Source organism: Canis lupus, unplaced genomic scaffold (assembly GCF_048164855.1).
Source record: "Canis lupus baileyi unplaced genomic scaffold, mCanLup2.hap1 Scaffold_321, whole genome shotgun sequence".
Classification (NCBI taxonomy): Eukaryota; Metazoa; Chordata; class Mammalia; order Carnivora; family Canidae; genus Canis; species Canis lupus.
The window spans coordinates 1-21,051 of record NW_027326547.1 but is presented as its reverse complement, the minus strand read 5'-3'; the positions used below and the strand labels follow the sequence as shown (position 1 = coordinate 21,051).

The following is a 21,051-nucleotide window of genomic DNA, read 5'->3' as shown; positions in this document are numbered from 1 at the left end:
TTGAAGCTATCTAATTGAGGTCCACCCACATGTCTTTTTCCTGAATAAGAAAAGTAGTTCTGCAGAAATGAAAAAGATGTTGAATTAAAGTATGGTCAAGAGTCTGGTTTTCCAAACATGAGGTATGTTACAAAGCGGACACTAGCAAGATTAAAACATTTAAATTCTGGGCTGTTAAACTGTGGGAGGAGCCATGATGTCCTTGGACAGATGAATGAATAAGGAATATGTGAGATCTATAGATAGGTAGGTAGATAGATAGATGATAGATAGATAGATAGATAGATAGATAGATAGATCGATCTTGCCATTTGCAAAGACTGGGATAGAACTAGAGGGTATCATGTTAATTGAAATAAGTCAGGAAAGAAAATTACCATATGGTTTCACTCCTATGTGGAATTAAGCAAAACAGATGGACGTCTGGGAAGGGAAGGAAAACTAAAGAAGATGAAAACAGAGAGGGAGGAAAAAAGGTACTCAATCATAGGAAACAAATAGGGTCACAGGATGGGAGGAGGTTGGGGAAATAGGGTAGCTGGGGGATGGGCATGAAGGAGGGCAGGTGATGTCATGAGCACTGGGTGTTATATCCAACACCTCTTAAATTCTACCTCTGAAACTAGTAATACACTATATGTTAATTAATTGAATTTAAAATAAATTCTTCAAAAAACATCAAAAAAATAAATTCTGGGCTGTTTGTAACCTCTAAACATGAAACATTAGGTTGAGAAGGAAAGCAGAACTGGAAGTTCAGTAAAAATATGAAGAGTTAAAAATTCTGGTCCTACTTTTGGGACAAAAGTTTGAAATTCTTTTTAGAAAGCAGTAACTGCTTTAGGAAACACTAAATGCCTCTGCTAAATAACCAGAAATAATGTGGTTATTCCCTGAAAAACGTTCACCAGTAGCAACTTTAATAGATCACTGATAATACTTAAATTTCTGTCAGTTGTTTTTATTCGCCAAATAAAACAATCCTAATATTACCACTTATAATTTGTGGCTTATAACACTAGTGACTCCTACTAGTACATATATTGGAGTTGAGTCGGAGCCAAGCTATGAGCTTTATTGGCAAAGCTCAATTGGAAAAGCTTTGGCCTATGGCCCCAACTAAACTTGTCCTGCCCTCTTTTCCTATACCTTGAAGTCCACCTTAAGAGGAAGATATTTAAACCAACAGATGCAAGAATTGCGAATGACCTATGAACAGTTAGTATTATATGTAATGATAAATCACTAAATTCTACTCCTGAAACCAATATTACACTATATGTTAACTAAGATTTAAATAAAAATTTGGAAGAAAAAAAAAGCCCTACATGACTTCCACACCATGTTAGAGAAACGAAGATTCTAAGAGAGTCTGATGGGCCTGCCCTGGACTCTTGACTCAGCTTTGCTTACCATAGGTAGAGGAATGGAAACATGTTCCGGCTGGGCCTATCAGGGTCTGAAATAGAGCTCCAGAAGGGACTGAACCACATGTCTCCAGGATTCTTCTCCCAGTGTCATCAATTGAAGAGAGGAGTCAAGCCTCCATGGGAATTCACACAGAGGTGTGTAATAGTCTCATGTATTAATTGGCTTTTGCAGCAAACAACCATAGAATAACAATTTTTTTTTTCCTGGAAGTCTGTGGGTTACCTGGAGTGCTTGTCTTCTTCTCATGCAAGTCTGCAGGGCACATGTCTCGTTCTTTCATTGACGGGGCAATGCCTCACCAGGACTCTTAAAGCTTATCTTCAGAACTTTCACACTGACATTTTTGCCCATATTCCACTGATGCAGGTAAGTCTTAAGGCTAAGCCAAACTTCAGTGGGGCCAGAAAGTACACTCTTCCCATGGACTTGAGGAGAGGGCTGTGTGAAAATCTGATGAAAATGATATTATACAGGAAAGATCAGAATACCTAAATAATGCCACACTGTAACTCGTTTTCCACCAGATGTCACTAATGCTACAATATTCAAATTAAGGTGAACTTTTAACTTTAATATTCAGCTTTTCCTATTGGAAATTAACAATGGGATTTCTGGCTACAAAAATAAAAAGACATCAGAGGAAGAAAACACAGCACCTATATTGGCTAAGTAATATTTAATTTTCCTGCTTTAGTGCACAAGTAGAATAGCAGGATCAATGGATTCACAAACAGCTCTACATTTTTTAAACTTTAGATGGTCTCTTCTGTCCATGATCAAGAAGCTCATTTGGCTCCTCAGCAAGCACATCAAAAGAAGTGTTTCTTCATCTTTCCTAATGGCTCCTACCCTTTTACATCCTTTTAGCAATTGAATGTCCATAACAAATTACTTTCCATTAACTACTTTATAAAACTCCAGGTTTCTTTGGGAGCATTATATTTACACTGTCCTCAGATGACTTTAACCAATTAATGGCAGGAACCAAAAGACAGAGGACTTAATCCTGTAACTTATCTATATTGTTCAAGGAATAAATCAAGTATGAATTTGTGAGCAGTGGTGAAACACTTTCCCAACCAGTCAAAAGCATTGTTCATTAAATAACCTGTTACTCTTTAGGGAATTAATTTTTTGCTAAAGTTGTAAATAATAATATCTTTATCTTTTTTATTAAATATGTAAAGTTCTGTTTTAAGTTATTTTTGTTCAGTGTAACCAGTGTGTTGGAATAACTATGGAATAGAAATGCTGCTAAATTTCAAATTTTATTAGTTACATCTTCTTAGAGCAGATCTGTATTTTTTATTTTTTAAATTTATTTTTTATTGGAGTTCAATTTGCCAACATAAAGCATAACACCCAGTGCTCATCCCGTCAAGTGCCCCCCTCAGTGCACGTCACCCAGTCACCCCATCCCCCACCCCCTCCCCTTCCACTACCCCTTGTTCGTTTCCCAGAGTTAGGAGTCTCTAAGAGCATATCTTTATTTATTTATTTTTTTTTATTGGTGTTCAATTTACTAACATACAGAATAACCCCCAGTGCCCGTCACCCATTCACTCCCACCCCCCGCCCTCCTCCCCTTCTACCACCCCTAGTTCGTTTCCCAGAGTTAGCAGTCTTTACGTTCTGTCTCCCTTTCTGATATTTCCCACACATTTAAGAGCATATCTTTAAAGATCTTTCCATTCTTCATGATTATGGCTTTGAAAGCCAGCAGCATTAACTGATGCTTTTTTTTTTTTTTTTTTTAAATCTAGTTGGGAAAGCTACTTAATCTTCATTAGAGTTGACAATCATCTTCCAATCTGGCAAAAATATTGTAGCCTTAGCAACAAAACTATTAGAAAAAGCTTAGAGAGGAAAATATCAAGAATTTACCCACTGATTACACGAGTCAGTTTATGTTACCATTTCACCTATTTTTGTGCTCTTACCATTTGATCTCTTTTTATACTAGAGAAACCTAATTTCATTTATTTGTATGAAGTCCATTTTCATCTGTGTTTACACCATTTTGCTATACAAGCTTGTTTGCACAAAGGAACACATGAGATCAAAATCTTTATTGTTTTGGCATTTTATCTGTGCTATAAAAAGCCTCTGAGTATAAGCACGACCACTCATGCTCCACTTCCATGCAAGGGAAAGATCTCAAACCTCTTCAAAAACTATCTAGTTATGGACATACCCAGTGGATACCTAGGCATGGATCTGAATTTCTTTCTGAATGGCAGTGTCACTCACTCACATGCATTATTACTTAATCCTCACAACAACCCTAGAGGGGGGTATTGTTCCCATTTTACATGTATAAAACCTGAGACTCAGGAAGGCTAGGTAATTTGCTGAACTTCAGACACACAGGGTCTAGCACCAGGCCTGACCCCAAAACCAATATTCTTTCTCACTGGTTTTCAGAATCTAGGCAACAGGGGAAGGTGCCCTGCTCCAGTTGCAGGGACTCAGCCAGAAAGACTGGAATACTACATGACTCTACCAGCAAGTTGGGGAAGGAGAACTCAACACTATTTGAGTATCGAGTTGCATTAATTTTTTAAAAAACACTTTTTCAAAATAAGCTATCATTAAATGTTTATATATACATAGTATTTTGCTGTATAATAGCAGCATACATTTTCTTCCATCAACATTTTCTTCTTTCATTCTTTCACTTGTTTTTGTAACTACATGCTGTGTTGGAATTTGGGCTTCTTTATGGGTTGGAACCAGTTTGAGAAAGAGGGAAGATAGAAGGTGATTGAGATGTATGTTATCATCCAAATTATAGGGTTCCCTAGTAAAGCTGGGTAGAAGCTTAGACCTTTTGCAAAAATAGGGTTTGCTACTGCACCTCCATAAACAAGCCATGGGATGGCCAGACAACTGCAGTTGTCCTCACTCAAGCCCACTCCAATAGGGGACCAAGAAGCTCTTTAAGTACAAAAGCTTTACACAGCTTCTATAGGTCTTAAAAAGGTCTGTTCTACATTGCTTGGGATGGTGTGAGAAAGTGAAGACAGCGACCCCAAATCTCTTCTCCAAAACCATGTTCTGTCATCAGGATTGGAGTAGAATCCTGAAGAGGGGAATAACACGCATCCCTCCTAATATTTGCCAGCTTTTTAATTTTTTAAATATATTACATTGTGGATTCCACTGGCATCATGTGAGTTGTTTTAAGTAGCATACTCAAAGGCTTTTGTTTTTTCAGTTTTAGTAATTATGTATGTATTTTCATCTGTAGTCAGAAAGATACCTGTTTTTTTTTCCTAACATGTTTTAACGCATATTACCCTGAGCAAAGATTATAAAGTCCACGCTGAATACTTAAAAACATGTCACTTTTTGTAGAAAAGTCACGAAGGCAGTTCACACATGATGGAAGGCTGAGAAACAATGTCATAACCCTTGGTACTCAGGCATCAGAAGGGGACCAGGGCAGCTGTCCCTCTCAGCCGAGTGGTGCATGCTCACAGCGCTGCTGTGCTCACACAGTCCCCAAGTCTGCTTCTCCCTACACAGAGTCCTTCTGGAACTGCTTGAAGGGCATTTTGCTTTTGCCCACAAAAGACTAGCACCATGAGTCAGATAGTACTAAGCTGAAAGTTCTCTCTCTGATTCGATTTCTTATCACTAATTATGCCCAGTCATGTTGTCCAAAATAACTCACCAGACTTTATGAAATGAACACAGAGAACTGTATCAATATTAAAATGTCCCAAATTTGAACAATATGAAACTCATTTTTATTACTCAACTTCCCCACAAACTAAATCCCCTTGCAAATAAAAGCTCATAGAAATTAAAGTCCAAATGCTCTCACTATCCATTTTATACAATTGGCTCAGTGTCAGCCAGAGGCTTTAACTCAGAGCCAAGGTTCCTACAGCTGCAGCTGTGTCCTGGGATTTCACAGGAATGAGTATAGCTTCTTCAGCCTCTTCAAAGTTGGTTCAAATCTCTAAATAGTTCTAGTCTCCAAGGGGTCAGCAGTCACAAAAGAAACTGCATCTCCACTATAGAAGTTGTCACAAACAAAACTGTGGTACTCCAATTAAGTGAATATGTAATATCATCTGACACTGCTATCGGCCAAAGAGCATAGCAGATAACTTAGTAGCATCTATGCTGGAGACAGCGAGGACCTGGTCTCAGTCTGGTGGCAAGCCAGCCAGCTGCACCAGCACTGAATCCACAGCCTGTGAATCTGTATGACTGAGCAGAAAGTGCCCATCAATAGTTGTGCTTCCACATGTTTAATATAGGTATTCCTTTGCATTTGCTGTTATTGTTTTGTTTTGGTGATGTGTGCAGGGATCTTCCATATATATTACCTACTTTCTCTCAGAGAGTGACATTTGAGACATTATTGCCTTCTTCAAAAATGTAGATATTCTGGTTTCTTCATTTCCTTGTGTCTTGTGTCTCATGTTTTGGCTACTTTAGTACAAGATTGTGAGACCACAAGTCTAGAGAAAACTTCTACTCCCAAATTCTTCCAAGTCTGTTCTCTCCAGAACAGTGAAGTACACTCTCCTCTGTAAACGCATGAGGAATGGGATAATGAACGTCACCCTACTCCCTTAGTACTATGTTTAACTTACTAATATATGACATTTTATTTATTCTGAAAATGATAATTGTCATCTCTTCCATAGACATTTCATTCCTACCTAGGCAGGTTGAGTTGGGCCAGGCAAAGCAGTAGGTGGCCAGAATCAAGATTCTAAGAAAATAAAATACTGTGATCACACTAAGAGGCAATGAGTCAGGATTAGTCTTTTGTCAAGAAGTAAAAGAAGGATAACAAAGTTTAGCAAAACTTTCAGGAGATTCTAGATATCACAGATTAAAGTAGTCAAAAGTTAGTATTCCAAAGAGTTGCACCATTGAAAAGATAGAACCCGAGCACAAACCAAAAAGATTCCAAAAAACTTAAATTTCAGGACAGAAAGTTTTCTAGTCTCTTTTACTCCTTCCTATCTCTGTAGGATTGGACCACTGGTGTAAGGAGAGAGATTGCAGCTGGGAAGGAAGTGATGCCAAGAGCTGCAGCTGCAAAAAGTTGAGTTGGTTTTTTTTTTCTTTTAACTTTTATACTTAAAATTAATACATACACATGTTTTAAAAATCAAGCAGTACAGAGTGATACCAAGTGAAAAGTAAATTCTCAGCTTGAACTTGTTCCCCGACTCATTTCCAGCTCCCTATTTTTAAGTATTTTCTGTTCTCCTGGTGGTTATCACAATACCTCTGAAATATATGTTAATACTTGCACTTCTTCTTTTATCTTGTTTATCAACTTTAGATAGCATCTATTGGAAGATGAGAAACTTATTTCTTTGATCCATCCATGCCTATGTTTTTCCAGTTACTTTGTTTTGATATTTCTGATGATTATCATTTTAAAGAGTATACTTACAGTTTTTTTTTAATTTTTATTTTATTTTATTTATGATAGGCACACAGTGAGAGAGAGACAGAGACAGAGACACAGGCAGAGGGAGAAGCAGGCTCCATGCACTGGGAGCCCGACGTGGGATTCAATCCCCGATCTCCAGGATCGCGCCCTGGGCCAAAGGCAGGCGCTAAACCGCTGCGCCACCCAGGGATCCCTTAAAGAGTATACTTAAACTCTATTTTGTTACATCAATTTTAGACAGTATATAATTGATTTCTTGCTATATAAATAAATAGGTGAGAAAAATCTGTGACATTATCCTCCATATCGCTCTGCTGCTTTAATATTCAGACTTCCATTGTTTCATATTATCAGTGTTAATATTAGTCAGATTCTCTTTTACAGTTGTTGTCTTCCAAGCTTTGTTTGTATGTTGATTCTATAAATTAAAATAGCATTTCCGTTATTCCAATGATTAAATTACTCCTTACTGAAGGACTAAATAGCTCTATTTATTGAGAAAAAAAGGGGTAACCTTAGGTCATTAAAACTGAAAGATGAATGTTCCAAGTGTCAAGGTCAAATGGGATTCCTTGAACTCAATCTTCAAGACTTTCTTTTAAATTCAATTTGGTCGATGATACCTTTAATATACAAGAAATCTTTATCTGCCTTTGTTCTTATTTCATAGCCACCTCTTTTTTGGCTTCTTGACTCTGAAGATGTTAGTTGGTTTTGTTTTCTTAATTTTTTTTCCGTTCTCTTACTTGTTTTCCTCAGGAGTCTACTGTTATAATATCTGTTCCACTTGCACCTTCTCTCCCCCCCCCTTTTTTTTCAGTTTATTCTAAATTTTCTGGGTCTTTTTCCATATATGCAAGTGATGAAAAAGGTTCACCAGCACTGGTAGCATGATTTTCCACTGTGGTATTAAACCTCTTTCTTGAATGAAAAGATGGATGGCAGGGTCTTTGTACATATAAGCTAGTAGTAGTACTGTTTTAGGGTACATTTCGGTATTTTGTTCATCATTTATTTTTTGAAAATTGACTTTTAAAAATATTATATTAAAATATATCTTCCTTAGTTTTTTGGTGCATCTCAAATTTTGTGTGCCTGGTTTCACTCACTGCAGTATCTCTATCTGCTTTGGGACAAGGACCTAGAAGGTTAAATGTAATTTCCAGATATGGTCAGTAGAGGGCAGCAAAGGGTAGTGGCGTGAACACTCACTGCCAAGGCCTGAGCATCTCTTTTTTCCCTCTTTTTTTTTTTTTTTTTCTTTTTTCCCTCTTTATAGAGATCAATTAGTGGTAGTAGAAAATCCAGAGTGCCAGAATCAGGAGAGAAATTACTCATAATACTTATCTAGGATGGGTATCAAGCTTAGAAGGCAGTGGAAATGTTTAGCCACAAATTCATAGCCTGGTATCTATCAAAGAGATGTGAACCATGGACATTAGGAGGGGAATCATTAGACTTTTCACAGCCCTGACTCTTACTCCCAGCCTGTCTAAAACCTAAGATCTCGTTCTGTAAAGTACCAGGAGTCTCCTATCCACATTGAGAGCTGATGCAAATTTCCTGTCTGACAGTCAGTTCATGGTACCAGCAGTAGCTCTGGGTTCCACAACCAGCCATTCTCGGGAGAAGAGACTGAGTGGGACATGGGCACCATATGTGAACACTGACAGTTGATGAAAACACTCACTTATGTGTCAATTAAATAATTTGGGAGCCAACCTAAATGGGATGTGGCTTAAAATATATTTTCTTTCCTCTTCCAGGAGGGAAACATTGTTTAGGCAAGGAAAAATTATAGGACTTTGAAATTAGACAAACTTGACTCTATGAATTATTAGGTATGTGGTTTTCAGTCACTTAACTTTACTAAACTTCAGTTTCTCCAAGTGGAAATAATGATTCTTACCTCACAAACCTGCTACAAGGAAATGAGATGATGTCCATAAACTGCCTGGCAAAGAACTTGGCAGTTTGTAGTTATTCAGTTGGCACTATTACAATCTCTCCCTATCTTTGGTCATGGAGAATACCCATGATATTGTTACTATTTCTGAATAAAAAGTCTCAATGTCTCCTATAACTAAATCATTTGAAGGATTACTCTGTTAGGTATCATACTAAGATTTCTGCAGTATGATCTCATTTAATTCTCATAACAACCCTATGAAGCTGCTTTTATCACCATCCTGATTTTATAAATGACAACAGTGAGGCTTCAGAAGTGTAACTAGTTTACCCAGTGTCATATAGGTAGTAAATTATGAGGAAGGATTAAAACTGCGTAATTTGATTCCAGACCTCATGCTCTTGCCATTACATAATGTTTTCCAATATACACATGTAATCAAAGATTTAAAAATTTTTTTAAAATTTTTATTTATTTATGATAGTCACAGAGAGAAAGAGAGAGAGGCAGAGATACAGGCAGAGGGAGAAGCAGGCTCCATGCACCAGGAGCCCGACGTGGGATTCGATCCCGGGTCTCCAGGATCGCACCCTGGGCCAAAGGCAGGCGCTAAACCGCTGCACCACCCAGGGATCCCAAAGATTTAAAATTTTAAGAGAATAAATCAAAGAAGAAGTTTAAAAATACTTGGAGACCAATGAAAATGAAAACACAATGGTCCAAAAACTTTGGAATCTAGCAAAAGCTGTTCTAAGAGGGAAGTTTAGAGCAATCCAGCCCTACCTCAAGAAGCAAGAAAAATATCAAATAAACAACCTAACCTTACACTACAGAAGCTGGAAAAAGAAGAACAAATAAAACCCCAAACCAGCAGAAGAAATAAAATAATAAAGATTAGAGCAGAAATAAATGAAATAGAAACTAAAAAAACAAAAAAAAACAAAAAAAAAAAAAACACAAAAAACAATAGAACAGATCAATGAAACCAGGAGAGCTGGTTCTTTAAAAAGATCAACCAAATTGATAAACCTTTAGCCAGACTCATAAAAAAGAGAGTGGGGGGGACGCCTGGGTGGCTCAGCGATTAAGCATCTGCCTTCAGCTCAAGGCATGATCCCGGAGACCTGGGATCGAGTCCCACATTGGGCTCCTTGCATGGAGCCTGCTTCTCCTTATGCCTGTGTCTCTGCCTCTGTCTCTCTCTGTCATGGATAAATAAAATCCTTTAAAAAAAGGACAGAGAGGGAGAGAGAGAGGACTCAAACAAGATCAGAAATGAAAAAGAAGAAATAATAAACACCACAAAAATATAAAGGATTTTAAGAGAATATTATGAAAAAATTGTATGCGAACTAATTGGACAACCTAGAAGAAATGGATAAATTCCTAGAAACATATAACCTCTCAAAGCTGAGTTGGGAAAAAATAGAAAATTTGAACAGACTGATTATCCACAATGAAATCAAATCAGTACTCAAAAAACTCCCAAAAAACAAAAGTCCAGGACCAGATGCCTTCACAGGTAAATTTCACCAAACATTTAGGAATGCCTGGGTGGTTCAGCAGTTGATCATCTGCCTTTGGCTCAGGTCATGATCCCGGAGTCCTGGGATCGAGGCCCACATCGGGCTCCTTGTGTGGAGCCTGCTTCTCCTTCTGCCTGTGTCTCTGCCTCTGTCTCTCTCTGTCATGGATAAATAAATAAAATCTTAAAAAAAAATTTACCAAACATATAAAGAAGAGTTAACACCTACTCTTCTCAAACTACTTCAAAAAACAGGGCAGCCCTGGTGGCGCAGCGGTTTGGCGCAGCTTGCAGCCTGGGGTGTGATCCTGGGGACCCGGGATCGAGTGCCGCATCAGGCTCCCTGCGTGGAGCCTGCTTCTCCCTCTGTCTGTGTCTCTGCCTCTCTCTCTCTGTGTCTATGAATAAATAAATAAAATCTTTAAAGAAAAAAAAAAACAGAAGAAGGAAAGCTTCTATGTATTCTATGAGGCCAGATACCAAAACCAGATTAAGAGACTACAGAGAAAGAGAGAGAATTACAGGCCAATATCTCTGATGAACGTACATGCAAAAATCCTCAACAAAGTATTAGCCAACCAAATCCAACAATATATTAAAAAATCATTTACCATGACCAAGTAGGATTTATTCTTAGTATGCAAATATGATTCAATATTCACAAATCAATTGACATCATACATCCCATCAACAAGAGAAGGGTAAAAAACCATGATCATTTTAATAGATGCAGAAAAGCATTTAAAAGTACAACATCCATTTATGATACAAACGCAACAAAGTAGGTTTAGGGGGAATATACCTCAACAGAATGAAGACCATATATAAAAAAACTACAGCTAATATCATACTCAATGGTGAAAAAGTGAGAGCTTTTCCCCAAGATCAAGAACAAAACAAGGATTTCCACTCTCACTACTTTTATTCAGCATAGCCCTGGAAGTCCTAGCCCCAGTAATCAAACAAGAAAAATAAATAAATGGCATCCAAATGGGTAAGGAAGAGGTAAAACTTTCACTATTTGCAGGTGCCATGGTACTATATGTAGAAAACCCTCAGGATTCTACCAAAAATTGACTAGAACTGATAAATGAGTTCAGGAAAGTCACAGGATACAAACCAATATACAGAAATCCACTGCATTTCTATACGCTAATAATGAAGAGCAAAAAGAAATTAAGAAACAATCCCATTAACAATTGTACCAAAAATAATAAGATACCTAAAAATAAACTTAAACCAGGAAGTGAAAGATATATATATATATATATACTGAAAAACTATAAAACATTGGTGAAAAAAATTGAAGAAAACACAAATGGGGAAATATTCCAATATGCTTATTGATGAGAGAACAAGTATTAATAAAATGTCCCATACTCAAAATAATCTACAGATTTGATGGAATCCCTGTCAAAGTACCAATAGTATTTTTCACAGAACTAAAACAAGTAATTCATAAGCATTTATGGAACCACAAAAGACCCCAAATAGCCAAAGCAATCTTGAAAAAAAAAAAAAACTGGAGGTATCACAAACTCAGATTTCAAGATATATTACAAAGCTGTAATAATCAAAACAGTATGGTATTGACAAAAAGAGACAATAGATCAATGGTATGGTATTATGGGCATAAAGATCACCTTACAGTATCTCTTCTATTTGATATTTAGGGTGAAAACATAGGTGTTCGGTGAAATAGATGAAAACAGATCCTAGGGCAGCCCAGGTGGCTCAGCGGTTTAGCGCTGCCTTCACCCCAGGGCATGATCCTGGAGACCCGGGATGGAGTCCCACATCGGGCTCCCTGTATGGAGCCTGCTTCTCCCTCTGCCTGTGTCTCTGCCTCTCTCTCTCTCTCTCATTCTGTGTCTCTCATGAATAAATACATAAATAAAGTCTTTTAAAAAGAAAAGAAAACAGACCCTATCACTATTATTCTATTTAGAGCTCATTCATCAAATTAAAATAAATAACAATGGTATGGAAGAAATTAAGCTTCAGCTATTACTGCAAAGGTAATTATGACATGGTAAAACAAAGTTCCTTTTATCTTTCTCAGACAAACTTTTCTCTCCTTTGCTTTACTACAAGGAGAAGATGCTATCACTGTATCTTTCTCAATTAATTCCTGAAAACCAGTGACTCACAATCCTGGTTACATGTAAGAATCACTCAAAGAGCTTTTTCCAGATCTGATGAATCAGAACCTCTTGGGGAGGCAGTTTCAGAATGAGTGCCTGAAAAGCCTCCCAAGTGAGTCTGATGCATATCAGAATTGATCAACAGGACTAGATTCTAAAAGGAGAGGTTTTCCTGGCCTCTAAATCTCTAACCTCTCTGAAGGGAGACGCAGAGAATGGGACACAATCTGAGAATTGGGGAAGGTGCAGAGATAAGTCTGCCTATATTTTTTTACCTGAAATAGATTTTGACAGGTGCTTGATGGGAGGCCAGAAAGTCTTGCCCAATGAGCCTCCATGGTTCTAAATACAGTCAAGCATGGCCAGTCAAGCGTTGTCCTTTAAAAGTGGTGAGAAGGGGCACCCTGGTGGCTTAGTTGGTTAAGTTTAAGTGGTTAAGTTTCTGACTCTTGATTTCGGCTCAGGGTTATGATATCAGGGTCATGAGACAGAGCCCCAGGTCAGACTCCACACTCAGCACCATTTGTGCTTCTTCCTCTCTCTCTCTCTCTCTGCCCCCCCCCCCCTTGTGCACATGCACTGTCTCTTTCTCTCTCTCTCTCTCAAATAAATAAAATATTTTTAAAAAATAAATAAAAGTGGTGAGAAGTCTGGAGGCCACTATCTACATGCCACTTCTGTGTTAGTTTGGTTTTAAGATGAGAAGCCTTAATAAAGTCTAAAAAGACTACCAGGACTTGTGCTCTCACCTCTACCTAATTTACAGGCCAATTTCCTCTCCTGTACCTTCTGCTTGTGTCTCCAATCCAGCAAAGTCTTCCATGTTTCTGAAACATCAGTTAGTCACATTCTGTCCCTTCAACTGACAAATATATCTTCCCTCCCTTCCCCCTTCCTTCCTCTTTCTCTCTTCTAAGTAATCCCAAGTTATTCTTTATTTTTTTAAATTTTTTATTTATTTATGATAGTCACACAGAGAGAGAGAGAGAGGCAGAGACACAGGCAGAGGGAGAAGCAGGCTCCATGCACCAGGAGCCCGATGTGGGATTCAATCCCAGGTCTCCAGGATCGCGCCCTGGGCCAAAGGCAGGCGCCAAACCGCTGCGCCACCCAGGGATTCCCCAAGTTATTCTTTAAAGGTCATTTCAAATGAGCTCTTCAAAGAAGCCTTCCTCTCCATAATTGAAATCAGGTGTCAAGTCCCTCTCTAAATTTCTCATCTCACTCTTTAATTTTCCTCTGCTGTACTTTCCAGAGGCTGTGTTAGGCAGTTATTGATGGCATTCTCTGTTTAATTTCTGTCTCCCCCCCCGCCCCGCCTCCTCATTTAAATCCTGGTTTTGTGAGAGTTGGGCCTGGCTCCCTGTTGCCCAGACCTATCAAGTGCCTTTCTCCTAGTATAGGTTCAAACACTATCTGTTGAATGAATGAAGTAAATAAGAGAAAGATTGTTTTATGTCATGCCTTTTTCCCTGTCCATCCCTGCCAGAAAACTATTTCATTCACTTGTTCAATACAGAATTTTTTGATTCCTCTGACGTGCCAGTGATTGTGAGAATTTAATGATAGATCAGACACAGACTCTTTCCTTGAGGTCCATAGTCTAGTGGGGAATAAAAGATAGGTTTTCACATGCCTGTTACAGGAGCCTGTAAGGGAAACCACAAACTTTGTCCGTAAGATCAAATTTCAGTCCTCCACAGTTGTCAAAGAAAGACACTGTCCATGTGGGAAGGGATGGTGGCTCACAGGAAGCTGTGTGACCTCCTGAGTCAGCTGGATTTGAAGCCTTCATGCTACGTCACGGCTGCTTGGATTCAGAGTCCAACCTGTATGTGCAGGAGCCTCATCATCTGTAAAACCATTAGTTTCCTAGTGGAAAGGGAACACCGTCTTCATGTAACATGTTTTTAACAGGCTCCTGTAGGTGCCGTGACACTGAAGGAGATGTCCAGGTGGCAAATCAATGGTTAGTATCACTAACCATTAGGGAAATGCAAGTGAAATCCACAGTGAGATATCACACTACACAGCTATCAGAATAGCTAAAATGACAACACCAACTGCTCTTGTGGATGAGGGGAAACTGAATGACTCATACAGTACTGGGGAGAATGTGAAATGGCACAGCCATTCTGGAAAACAGTTGGACAGTTTCTTAAAAAACAAAACATAGCAGCTACCATATGACCTGGCTCTTGCACTCCTGGGCATTTAGCCCAGAGAAGTTAAGACTTAACGCTGACACAGAAACCTGTATGCAGATGTTTATAGTAGCTTTATTAGTGACAGCCAAAACCTGCAGACAATCCTGAACTCCTTCAACAGGTAGTTAAGCAAACTGTGATACATCCATATCATGATGTACTACTAAGGGACACAAAGAAATGAACTGTGAATACTTGCAGCTGTCCAGATGAATTTCCAGTTACATCAAATGGAAAAGAGCAAATCCCCAAATGTCATAAACTATATGATCCCATCTGTATAACATTCTTGAAATGGCAACATTATACACATGGAGAACAGATTTGTGATTGCCAGGGATTAAAGAGGTGGTGGAGGGGGAAAGAAATTTGTGTGGTTGTAAACGGGTAATAGGAAGGACCCTTGTGGTGATGGAAGCATCTCTGGAAGACTCCATCTGTAAAAAACTGATGTTATCTCTCTGTATTATTTCTTATAGCTGCAAATGAATCTACAGTTATCTCAAAATAAAAAGATTACTTTTAAAAAATCAAAACTTGGAGGCCAAGATAGGGAAACCAGTATGTCAGTTTGGCAGTTATGACATGAGCTTTGAATCTGTGACATCATAATGTCAGTGATCTCAGACCACTGTGGAATCTTCAGGCTTCAAGCATTTGACAGTACTCTGCCAAGTACTGTAGACTCACTCGATTTCCCGTCCCATGAATTGAAGAAAAAAGGATGTTCCCGTCAATCAGAAAGCATACTAAACTTACAGGTGGTCATTCAAGGCTTCACTGCATGAGGTAGTCTTCTGATACACTATTTCTGATCATCCAAACAGACTGGCAATAACAGGAAGTGTTGTTTTCTTTTGTTTCTTCTAATTACATAGAAAGTAATAAGTAACTTCAGCACCAGCTTCCTGAAAAGTTGCTCCTGTTCATAAGATTCAGGGCTGATGAGCAGAAGGGAGCAGGCTTTATGCATCCTTGGGGGAGGCGGAGATACTTTCTTGACTCCATGAGAGAGCCAACTCTCTCTCTCCATGAGACAGAATTTTCAGTGGGTCTATAAAAATACCTGTCCTATTTATGAAAGAATTTTTACATTCTGTTCAATTGAGTTGTTTTACCTATTCTGACCAGGAAGTCCTGTCAGAGCTCAGCCAAATAATAGCTAAACTCTTGTATTCAGAAACTTTCTGAGGTTTCCAGTATTTTTGCTGATCTTTGAGAATTTTTACCCCAATTTTGAATATTGAATTAGATAAGATGGGGATCAATTTCCAGAATCTTCAGTTATCTTCATTTTTATCTTAACATAAAAGCAAATTGTAATTAATTCTTCACACATTATTTTATTTTATATTAGGCCACAAGTCCTGTTTGTTTTTGTTGTTCATTCACCTTCTTGTAATCAGCTCTACCTTTGGCTTCTTGGCTCTCGCCTGCCTAATGGCTCATGATTAGCTTTGCTTCTTTCTCCACCACACCTCTAAGTGTTGGCATGCTCAAGGGCTTCGTCCTTGAAACTGTCCTCCCTCAGCATCAGTTCCCCAAGTGACCTCACCTCTTTCTATAGCTTTCTGTAACTCAAGGATCCCTGATTCTGAGCTCTGGAGCTCTGCTTTGGGGGTTGAGACTAAATTTTAGTGTTGTGTAAACCTTGACACTTGGCATTAAACTATATTGTGTATTTGACTAGTAACTAGCTGCTCTGTGTTTGATGTGTTGCAGGAAGAGCTCGTCTGTGGAGGTGGACACCCACAGCGAAAGCACTACATCATCTGAGGGTGCCACTCGTACTGTGCTCATCCATGGCCCCTTTGAACTCAAGAGAGGCTGGAGGAGGCAGAAGAGGCAGCTTTTCTTGTACAGCGATTTGTTGCTGATGTCTAATACCAAGTAGGTGTACCATGTTTTGTGCTCTTGTGATTCTCAAAAAAATTGCATTTCTCTGTGAGATTTCTGTTCATGTCTTTTGCCCATTTCATGATTGGATTGTTTGTTTCTTTGGTGTTGAGTTTAATAAGTTCTTTATAGATCTTGGATTCTAGCCCTTTATCTGATACGTCATTTGCAAATATCTTCTCCCATTCTGTAGGTTGTCTTTTCGTTTTGTTGACTGTATCCTTTGCTGTGCAAAAGCTTCTTATCTGGATGAAGTCCCAATAGTTCATTTTTGCTTTTGTGTCTCTTCCCTTCATGGATGTATCTTGCAAGAAGTTACTGTGGCCAAGTTCAAAAAGGGTGTTGCCTGTGTTGTCCTCTAGGATTTTGATGGAATCTTGTCTCACATTTAGATCTTTCATCCATTTTGAGTTTATCTTTGTTTCTGGTGCAAGAGAGTGGTCTAGTTTCATTCTTCTGCATGTGGATGTCCAATTTTCCCAGCACCATTTACTGAAGAGACTGTCTTTCTTCCAGTGGATAGTCTTTCCTCCTTTATCTAATATTAGTTGACCATAAAGTTGAGGGTCCACTTCTGGATTCTCTATGCTGTTCCCTTGATCTATGTGTCTGTTTTTGTGCCAGTACCACACTGTCTTGATGACCACAGCTTTGTAGTACAACCTGAAATCTGGCATTGTGATGCCCCCAGCTCTGGTTTTCTTTTTTAAAATTCTCCTGGCTTTTCTGATTCCACACAAATCTTAAAATAATTTGTTCTAACTCTGAAGGAAGTCCATGGTATTTTGATAGGGATTGCATTAAACGTGTAAATTGCCCTGGGTAACATTGACATTTTCACAATATTAATTCTGCCAATCCATGAGCATGGAATATTTTTCCATCTTTTTGTGTCTTCCTCAATTTCTTTCAGAAGTGTTCTATAGTTTTTAGGGTATAGATCCTTTACCTCTTTGGTTAGGTTTATTCCTAGTTATCTTATGCTTTCGGGTGCAATTGTAAATGGGATTGACTCCTTAATTTCTCTTTCTTCATTAACCCTTACTATAAGAAAACATTACTTTTTTTTTCCTTTTGTGTTTGCCAATGCTTGAGTCCTTCATTCCTTGAGTACTTCTGGAGGTCTTGTTTTGTGTCAAGTCCCTGCAGCAAATACAACCGACAATGTGACAGGCCAGTGTCTCTCCTGCCTGGGACTTACAAATGATAAAAATAAGAGGGGGAATGATAATGATTAGTGTTGCTGATAGAACGTGGATGGGGGCTGTGTGGAGAGGGTGGGAACATAATTAGAGATGAATAGTCTAGGAGGGCCTCTCTGAGGTGGAGAATTAAAACCAAATCTATGAGAGGAGAAGCAGCCACATTCCCAGACAATGTGCCTGAGCCGTCGAGGCTGAGGGACTTGCCCGCCTATGTGGGTACAATCTGACCCCTCAGAGAGAGGGGCTCAGGGAAGACTGATTTGACTAGAGCCTAGAGCATGGGCCATGCTATCAGATATGATACTGTGAAAAAAAAAAAAAAAGATATGATACTGTGCTCAAGGGTCTAGTCACACAGGGTCTTCACAGGCCATGGTAAAAAAGTGGAAATATTTTGCCAAAGGATTTTTAACTAGGGGACTGACCAAATCTGATTTATATTCCTAGCAAATTATTCTGACTGTTGGTAGATAATAGATGGATGGGTAAGCAAGAGTGGAAGCAGGGAGACTAGTTAGGGGAGGCAATAGTCCTGATGGATGGTATCAGGGCTCTATCTTAGCAGTTTAGTAAAAAGGAAAGATGGAGCAGGGTAGCCCGGGTGGCTCAGGGGTTTAGGGCTGCCTTTAGCCCAGGGCGTGATCCTGGAGACCTGGGATCGTGTCCCACATCAGGCTCTCTGCGGGGGGCCTGCTTCTCCCTCTGCCTGTGTCTCTGCTTCTCTCTCCTCTCTGTGTTTCTCATAACAATAAAGAATAAATAAAGAATACATAAATAAATCTTTTAAAATAAAAAGATGGAGCAGACAGATGGAATGTAGGAGAAAGAATCGACTGTGTGCACTTTCCTCTCAACCCTGAACACAAATGCATCAAATATCCAGTCTAGAACATAATTGCTCAGTAAACATCTGGGAGCAGGTCATGGAAGGTCACCTGTTTACTTACTCCATCTCTGTTTGCATTATTCACAAAACATGGAAGACAAAGAAGACTCCCACAAACAAAATATCAAGAAGTTTTTTGGTCATGAGAAAAAACTAACCCCCTCTTTTTTTACTGCCTTCACCCTAGATCCCAGTTATGCCATGTCATAGGTAAGACTTGCTAGTAATAATTTGGCAAGATGCTATACTCATCTGGGTTACATTAATAATAATTTATGAGGTGCTTACTACATGTCAGATATTATGCTAAAAAACTTTATGTACCTAATTTTGTCCAACCTTACAACTACCCTGTGAGATCAGATTATTTTTATTTTGGAGAACCTTGATGCTCAGAGGTCTAATGGCTCTGCCCAGGTAACCATATTAGTAATTGACAGACTCTACATTTGAAATTAGGTCTATTTATTTCAAAGCACAGGCTTTTATTCACTATGTGGTGCTACCATTTCTATTCTCTCTTTTTTCCTGAATTTCATAGAACATTCCATGAACACCTAGATTCTTTCATTATTGAAATTAACCCTTCCTTTACGTTGAGTGAACAACGAACTCCAATCTGCTTGGTAAGAAATAAATCAGAACACTTAGTGAATTGAAAAATGAAGGAAGTATAGCTATCAAAAAAAAATCAGAGGCAAAGATAGTTGTAAAATATATTTGAGATTAGGGAAATTGCCCATAGATGTAACCTTGAAGGTGGTGATGTCATAAGGAGGACAAAGAGAAAAAGAATGTCCAGACCTTGGCATGAGGTCCATATGAAAGACTCTACTCCTCCTGATAGAGGGCCAAGTCATTATTTTAAAAATACAGACTAGTTACCATTATCCTTATTTAACCAAGGTGAATATGGGAGACCAAAATATGTGGGATGCATGCTGGAAACCACACTAGGAACATCACAGATGCCTCACCCACCTGGGTTTCTCAGTGATTGAGCATCTGTCTTTGGGTCAGGTCATGATCCCTGGGTCCTGGGGTCGAGTCCCACATCGGGTTCCCCACAGGGAGCCTGCTTCACCCTCTGCCTATGTCTCTGCCTTTCTCTGTGTGTCTCTCATGAATAAATAAAAATTTTCTCACAGCCCTCCGAGGCCAGTATTTTTTATCATCCACAGGCTGCAGAGATGAAAATGGGGACAGGGGAAGTCTCAGAAATGGTCCAGTCATACAAAGGAAAATCATGCAAGAGATTCCAACCCAGGCCTGCCTTCATCCAAGGCCATGTTCTTCCTCCCATACCATGTTGTACCCTTCCATCCTTAGCCCAAGAGACATGCTAACAAATAGCAAACTCATTTCCTGGTTGTTAGGACCTTACAGACCACTCATATTCAATTTATAAGGGGAATACTGTTCTTCTTCTTTTTTTTTCATCTTTGTAATTATTATAGCATTTAGGGAGAGGAGAAGACTTTCCTTTTCTTACTAGAACCATTTATTGTCCTGGGTGCTGCTTACCTCTCAGCAGGTTTTACAGAGCCTACGATGTTCTGCTAAAAAGATTTTATATAAAGACAGTGTTCTTTTTCCACTAGAGAGTTGCACCTATTGAAGGGCTGAATTTTTATTTCAAATGGTTCATTATGACAAAACAAGTTGAACATTTTTCATCTTTCACATATTGCTTTTGAGATATGTCCTTATGTCTACTCAAGAGTTTTTATGTGACAAAATCTTTATCAATTTATTTGTTAATGTTTTTTTAAAGAGACTCAGCTCCCAAAATATTACTTATATACTTTATATATACATTGGGAATATTAGAAAATGTAAGTGATCTCAGGCATTTGAATTTCATTTTTAAGCCAAGGTCTTTGATATAGAGAGAACACAGATTTTTAGAATTCCGAGTTCGGGATATCATCATGGTCAGGTTCTGGTGAGAGCTCTTTTTCTGCTTGCACATGGCTGCCTTCTCACTGTGTACCCCAAGGCATTTCCTCAATGCATGTATGTACACACATACAGATCTCTCCCGCTTCTTACAAGGCCATCCATTTTATTGGATTAGGACCTTAACTTGATGATCCCATTTAAACTTAATTACCTTCAAAACCTCTATATCAAAAAAAAAGCAGCTTTATCTCCAAACATGATGATACTGGCAGAGAGGGCTTTATGGTAAGAAGGCAGGAAAGCAGTGGGAGGGACACACAATTTCATCCATAGCAGTAGCAAGCAGCACTTAATGCTTGTCACAATCTTTAGAAAACTACTATGAGATCATTCCCATAGTAAATATTTGGGTATATTTATGATCACTGTTAATATGAAAAAAATTACCTTTTTTTTTCTAGAAGGAAACAACTAAAAAGGAATAGCCCCTGGAATAACATATTTCATCCCTGTCATGC

General features: G+C 38.7%; 1 long non-coding RNA gene across 2 annotated transcripts; it reads left to right on the top strand.

The window, feature by feature from the left end:
• The first annotated feature begins 308 nt into the window (after window positions 1-308).
• On the top strand, window positions 309-16,519 carry LOC140629885 (uncharacterized). Of its 2 annotated transcripts, XR_012027698.1 has the most exons (4): window positions 309-1,565; window positions 6,429-6,501; window positions 6,899-7,060; window positions 16,367-16,519. It is a non-coding gene; the product is annotated as an uncharacterized lncRNA (long non-coding RNA). The 2 variants fall into 2 exon arrangements; XR_012027697.1 differs by lacking the exon at window positions 16,367-16,519 and having other exon boundaries at window positions 6,899-7,929.
• The last annotated feature ends 4,532 nt before the right edge of the window (window positions 16,520-21,051 follow it).